At 44.5% G+C, this 7338-nt stretch overlaps 1 pseudogene; it reads left to right on the top strand.

The window, feature by feature from the left end:
• The first annotated feature begins 1070 nt into the window (after positions 1 to 1070).
• LOC111167610 (phosphatidylethanolamine-binding protein 1 pseudogene) lies at positions 1071 to 4023 on the top strand (annotated as a pseudogene).
• The last annotated feature ends 3315 nt before the right edge of the window (positions 4024 to 7338 follow it).

Genomic DNA, 7338 nt, shown 5'->3' with positions numbered 1-7338 from the left:
GAGCACCAAAAGTGTAGCTCTGGTGCAAAAAGGACAGAAAGAGATTTGTCCCCAATCTATAGAGTAGTTTCTTCAAGTCAGTTAAGAGAAAGAAGTGGGGAAATCCCCTGTAGTTCCTCAGCGTCCTTGGGGTTGAGGACATTGGTAAAGCTGGTTAGAGGATTGAAGGTGCTTGGAGTACTGAAACTTGTAGCAGTAATTTTTCCAGTGTCCTAGCTTTTAGAAATTATGATGGACACCAGAAGGGTTTTGTTTTTGTTTAGAGGCCTCCAATTCTGGAATTGAAGATTAAAGATTTTAGTGGTCTTCCTTTAATCATCTAGGGTTTGGGTGAGTTGGGTTTCTAAACTAACTAAATCTATAGTGGACATAATTTCCCATTATATCCTGGTCCTTTTAACTAGAAGAGAAAGATCTCAGTTCAGCCTGTTAATTAACATAGATTTAAAGGCAACTCAAGTAGATTCAGCACCCAAAGGAAGACCAGAATTTTCTTTAAAGACGATTTGGAGCTGGCTGAATAATAATCATGCATGAGCTCATTGGGCTTGTGGATACAAGCTTGAATCTTATTCTGATCAACTGGTTTTGAGAAAGTCCTAAGAATTGCCAAATGGTGTCACTCGGTGATTCCATGAGCCTGATAATAAGGCGACAGGGGTTTCTTTGTCCCCAGGTTGTAATTCTAAAGATTTCTCAGGATCATCTCAATTGGCAGTTTTCATTCAGTGTGGGCCTGGCCTTTACTGACAAGGATATGAATTAGTTGATATAACTCAGAGAAGCCCAGTTGATAAGTTTGAATGACTATATTAAATTCCTCAGCAAATCTCTGGGGATCCTCAGTTACTTCGGGAAAATCTTTGACTATGGCTCATAGTTCAGCTTTAGTACAGTGAACATAAGAAATTAGAGACTTAGCATTTTTTTAATTAAAACATTTTTTAAATTCATTTTTATTGGAGTATGGTTGCTTTACAATGTTGTGTTAGTCAAGGCTTAGCATTTGGATCCTCAGAGGGTCTGATTTAAGAGGCGCAGATTTTAATAGGTTCAGGAGAGGAGGAGACATGGAAAGGTTCAGAGAAAAAGGAAAGTTCAGTAAGGGGATTACAATAAGGAAGTGGAGTGTATAGAGGAGTCGGGGACAGTACAGGAGGGAAAGAGGAAGCTGGCTCCAGAGACAAAGAGGATGGGGGAAGGGGGAAAAGAGGCCTCAGAAGATTTTTATGGTCCTCTTTCAATTGTTTTTTCACCTTGGTTAATTTAGAAATGGTATTTTGTAAAGAGGCAATTTTAGAATCTTGGATACATTTGGAAGCCTCCAGGTACCAATGAAAATATGCATCCCATTCAATCGGTTTAATTTTAGAGCCACAGTCTTCTAATTTCATTCTGAGAAAAACAAGTTTGGGGAGGTCGGAAGTTTCTCTTAATGGCCATTGGAGTGCTAAATTATCTGTGGTTAAGTTGACCCATTTAGTTAAGAATGTGCATGAGGAGGGACCATAGTTTTGTTTTTTAATTAAATTATTTTATTTATTTATTTTTGGCTGTGTTGGGTCTTGGTTGCTGCATGGGGGCTTTCCTCTAGTTGTAGCTTCTCACTGCTGTGGCCTCTCCCATTGCAGAGCACAGGCTCCGGACGCGCAGGCTCAGCGGCCATGGCTCATGCGCCTAGCCGCTCCGCGGCATGTGGGATCTTCCCGGACCAGGGCACGAACTCGTGTCCCCTGCATCGGCAGGTGGACTCTCAACCACTGCGCCACCAGGGAAGCCCACCCCTGGTTTCTTTATAGCGCCCGATGTGGCCTGCCTCTTGGGATACCCTGACAAGAGCAAGAGTTTAGGTAGTTTTAATGATTCCTGATATGAGGCTGTCTGTGATGCAGGAAAAGTTGTGGTTTCTCTTTCACTATACAGAAGAGGAATAAGTCCTATCCTTTCCTTCTCTCTCTCTCTCTCTTTTTTTCCTCTGTCTCTCTCATTACCACCCACACATCAAACCACTTTAGTCAACTGACTGTTAACTTATAAACCCCAATCCCCCTTTTTCATCTGTTGTAGGTCAGAAACTTTCAAAGTCAACATTATTGAGCACTCCTATTATGAGGATAAAGATCTCAAATTTGTTCCATTCTTCCACAATAAAACTTGGGGTTTATCTTTTCATAAATAAAGTGGTCAAAATGAAAATGTTAGGACACATTGCTGCTTAAGAAATCCCAAGTGATAGAAAAGCGAACTTCCAACAAAAACATAGGTAATGAAAATCGTTAGCATTTAGTGAGCTCTCAGAAGGAGGATTGCAACCCACATGGCCTGGGCCCACACTTCTGTCCTTTCCTAACATCTTTCCCACACGGAGTGAGGCTCAAGAATCACTGGCCAATGGACTTCCCTGGTGGTGCAGTGGTTAAGAATCCACCTGTCAATGCAGGGGACACAGGTTTGAGCCCTGGCCTGGGAAGATCCCGCATGCCGCGGAGCAACTAAGCCCGTGCGCCACAACAGCTGAGCCTGTGCTCTACAGCCCACGAGCCACAACTACTGAGCCCAGGTGCCACAACTACTGAAGCCCGCACACACCTAGAGCCCGTGCTCCGCAATAAAGAGAAGCCACTGCAATGAGAGGTCTGCGTACTGCCACAAAGAGTAGCCCCCACTAGCCGCAACTAGAGAAAACCCACACGCAGCAACGAAGACCCAACGCAAGATCAGCTCGGTGCTTTGTGACCACCTAGAGGGGTGGGATGGGGGGGGGGAGACGCAAGAGGGAGGAGATATGGAGATATATGTATACGTATAGCTGATTCACTTTGTTATACAACGGAAACTAGCACACCATTGTAAAGCAATTATACTCCAATACAGATGTGAAAAAAAAAGATAATCTGAAATATCAAGACTAAAAAAAAAAGTTTGTACCAGCATTCACTTGTACGAAATACCATTGTGCTTAATATTGAATAAATATCTTCTTTTATGAATTAAAAAAAAAAGACCCAGAGTTGCCTCTGTACAGCTTGCAGACTGCTGGGAGTCTGGGCTGCTACCCTGCGTGAGTCCTCCTGCAGCTTTCCCTGCTGTCCGATCCTCTCGGCTTCGCGAGGCCGGTGGACCTCAGCAAGTGGTCCGGGCCTTTGAGCCTGCAGGAAGTGGACGAGAGGCCGCAGCACCCGCTGCAGGTCAAATACGGTGGGGCGGAGGTTGACGAGCTGGGCAAAGTGCTGACACCCACCCAGGTTAAGAACCGGCCCACCAGCATTGCATGGGATGGCCTTGATCCAGGTAAACTGTATACCTTGGTCTTGACAAACCCCGATGCTCCCAGCAGGAAGGGCCCCAAATACAGGGAATGGCACCATTTCCTGGTGGTCAACATGAACGGCAACGACATCAGCAGTGGCACGGTCCTCTCCGATTATGTGGGCTCTGGGCCTCCCAAGGGCACAGGCCTTCACCACTACACCTGGCTGGTTTACGAGCAGGACAGGCCACTGAAGTGTGATGAGCCCATTCTCAGCAACCGATCTGGAGACCACCGTGGCAAATTCAAGGTGGCAAATTTCTGCAAAAAGTACGAGCTCGGGGCTCCGGTGGCCGGCACGTGTTACCAGGCCGAGTGGGATGACTATGTGCCCAAACTGAACGAGCAGCTGTCTGGGAAGTAGAGGAAAGCCAGGAGATGGACACGGTGCCAGAGTTCCCAAGCAGTGTTTCAGTTTAGTGATGCATGCAGATTTCTCCCCTTCCCCCTGCCTGACCCCTGAGCGGTCAGATTTAGATTTAGGGTGACTTTTCCTTCTGCCTGTCCTCTGTAATTCTAGGGGGTTTACGTTTTGATCAAATTTGAACTCCGTTTTGGTGGGGGATATTTTGGTACTAGGATGGGGTCATCAAAATGTTAATATAAGAATAACAACCCAGACGTTAAAGAAGAAAAAAATTCTGGTAAAAAGACCAGGTCTGCAGTATTAGAGCAGAGCATCAAAGAATCTTCAAGGGAGGTAGAAAAAAAGAGAGGGTTGATTGCCTCTGCCTTTGTGAGCCCGAGCCCAGGATTGTCTGTGACGGCATCTTCTGGCATGTGTTTTCACGGCCCTGTCTCTCACGAAGACAACCAGGGGCCGGCACATCCGCTAGCCCACCATGTGATACATCTCAGGCTGGTTAGTGGGTGTCAGTGTCCTGCTCTGGCTCCTTTAAAGAGCAATACTGAAAAAAGTAATAGGGAGAGAGTTGCTGTTAAAGCTTGGCCATCTAGATGAGCTGCAGGGCTGAGTGAGAGGTCATCAGAAATCTGAAAGTCTGTGCCTGTTAAATTGATCACTCTTCGCTGTAAGAAAAGCCAGTCTGGAGTTACTGAATGTTGTGTTAATTCTGCTATTTGCTTATAGTTGAATAAAAACATTGCGTAGTTAAAAAAAAAAAAAAAAAGACCCAATGCAGCCAAAAATAAATAAATAAATAAATACATTTATTTAAAAAAAAAAAAATCACTTGCCATCCCTGGTCTCCTTGCCCATTGGCCCTTGGGGAGCACAAACTCTGCTGTGAAGAACCAGAGGCAGGAGGGGCTGCTCCCCAGAAGGTGCTAGTATTCAGGGGCACTGGAGGACAGATGCGTGGAATTTAGTGACAGACTCCCTCCCACCTACACAGCCATGATGGTTTTGAACTAGAAGGCACAGTGGGAAGGAGCTGTTTTAACCATATTACCTCGGATGAGGCATGGCTCCGTCAGATGCAGATCAAGAGAAAAAAATGGAAAGAGTTTTACAGTGTTTTGTACTCACAGCTCTCAGGGGAGGACACAGTACGCCACCCATGACCACTCAAGGGAAGTACCAGGTCAGTCTCACAGCAGAGCAAGGGGGAACTATGGGCAAGCATCTTTACTGTGGTTTTGCTGGAAGGAAAGAGAGCAAACAGATGTAGGACCGGCTAATTTGAATAATTTCAGAAGGTTCTGGGGCACAGGGGCTGTCCCTGCTTGTCTGATATTTAGTCCTGGGGCAATTAGGGTGAGCATATGATGGCCCCAGAATGTGAGAGCCCAATAGGGTGGTGTTTGGTGGTATGGACTTAATGGGCTGTTCAAGAAGAGGAACTGACCAGCTTCTAGCTAGGGCCTCAAAACTGGATCAAGATAGCACACACCTACCCATACAAACTATACTACAGGAAGCAATATTCTTTAAAAAAATATGTAAATGGACTACACATTTTGTTACTTTTCTGCTCTCAAGACTTCATTACTCCACACTGTATGTACATATTATCTTCAAAATTTTTCTCAAATTTTGAAATATTTCATCATTCAAAAATTGTATTATAGAACTTCCCTGGTGGCGCAGTGGTTAAGAATCTGCCTGCCAATGCAGGAGACACCAGTTTGATCCCTGGCCTGGGAAGATCCCACATGTCGCAGAGCAACTAAGCTCGCGTGCCACAACTACTGAGCCTGCATGCTGCAACTACTGAAGTCCACATGCCTAGAGCCAACAAGAGAAGCCACCGCAATGAGAAGCCCACGCACCACAACGAAGAGTAGCCCCCGCTCGCTGCAACTAGAGAAAGCCTGCGTGCAGCAAGACCCAACACAGCCAAAAATTAAAAAAAAAATTGTATTATACTAATTGCTTTTTTTTTGGCTGCACCGTGGGGCATGTGGGATCTTAGTTTCCCCCACCAGGGATTGAACTTGTGCCCCCCTGCAGTGGAAGTGCAGAGTCTTAACCACTGGACCACCAGGGAATTCAAGTCACTGCTTTTTAAAGAGTTGAAGGGTTGAAAAGCATCTCAGACACTGGTTTATCCGTAATTTTTGGTCCAAAAACAATGAAAGGAAGTAGTCAATATATCAAATGGCATTATCTCTTAGATTTTTACAATATCTGTAATTTTCTGTATGTTTTAAATATTCCATAATCTCTATAAAATGGAGGTTAATGAGAAAGAGAAAAGCTGCAAGCTGACCTGCACCCAGCACATCTTTTTTTTTCTAGTTTTATTAAGATATAATTGACACATAATAGCACATCTTGATGCAAATGAAGTTTTCTGCCTCTCCTGAGGCCCCCGCAGAAGTGAAGGAGCCTAACTGTACATATTTCTGGTGGGGAAAGCCCATTATCAAGCTAAAGGGGGACAACTCAGCATGGTGACAGAGCTAGACATAGCTTAAGTCAGGCCTTGTTGCTGGCCAGGCCTGCTGTGGAAATGGTCAAAGTAAGGGCAGCCACACAACACTGCCCAGTACCACCCAGTCCCCCTGCAGTCTTTGGTGAGGCAAAGAAACCAATTCAAGCAAGTAACCATCAAACTCATTAGGTGCCATAACCCCTCTTTTACTGTTTAACACAAAGTGCTGTTTGAAAGAACTGAAAAGTATCTTAAAAGAACTGCAAATAACCCAGGGGTCCAGACTTCTGTGGTGGTGACTTTTTTTTTAACATCTTTATTGGAGTATAATTGCTTTACAATGTTGTGTTAGTTTCTGCTGTATAACAAAGTGAATCAGCTATATGCATACCTATATCCCCATATCCCCTCCCTCTTGCATCTCCCTCCCACCCTCCCTATCCCACCCCTGTAGGTGGTCACAAAGCACCGAGCTGATCTCCCTGTGCTATACAGCTGCTTCCAACTACCTATCTACTTTACATCTGGTAGTGTATATATGTCTCTCTCACTTCATCCCAGCTTACCCTTCCCCTCCCCGTGTCCTCAAGTCCATTCTCTACATCTGTGTCTTTATTCCTGTCCTGCCCCTAGGTTCATCAGAACAATTTTGTTTTTTTAGATTCCATATATATGTGTTAGCATACAGTATTTGTTTTTCTCTTTCTGACTTACTTCACTCTGTATGACAGATTCTAGGTCCATCCACCTCACCACAAATAACTCAATCTCATTTCTTTTTATGGCTGAGTAATATTCCATGGTATATATGTGCCACATCTTCTTTGTCCATTCCTCTGTTGATGGACACTTAGATTGCTTGCATGTCCTGGCTATTGTGACTTATTTCTTTTTCTTTTCTTTTTTTTTTAACATCTTTATTGGAGTATAATTGCTTTACAATGGTGTGTTAGTTTCTGCTTTATAACAAAGTGAATCAGTTATACATATACATATGTTCCCATATCTCTTCCCTCTTGCATCTCCCTCCCTCCCACCCTCCCTATCCCACCCCTCTAGGTGGTCACAAACCACCTAGCTGATCTCCCTGTGCTATGCGGCTGCTTCCCACTAGCTATCTATTATACTTTTATTAGTGTATATATGTCCATGCCACTCTCTCACTTTGTCACAGCTTACCCTTCCCCCTCC

This window comes from Delphinapterus leucas, chromosome 16 (assembly GCF_059928025.1).
Source record: "Delphinapterus leucas isolate spDelLeu-1000000601 "Yukka" chromosome 16, BTC_Dleu_Yukka2, whole genome shotgun sequence".
In the NCBI taxonomy this organism is placed as follows: domain Eukaryota; kingdom Metazoa; phylum Chordata; class Mammalia; order Artiodactyla; family Monodontidae; genus Delphinapterus; species Delphinapterus leucas.
This window is presented reverse-complemented; position numbering and strand designations above follow the sequence as displayed.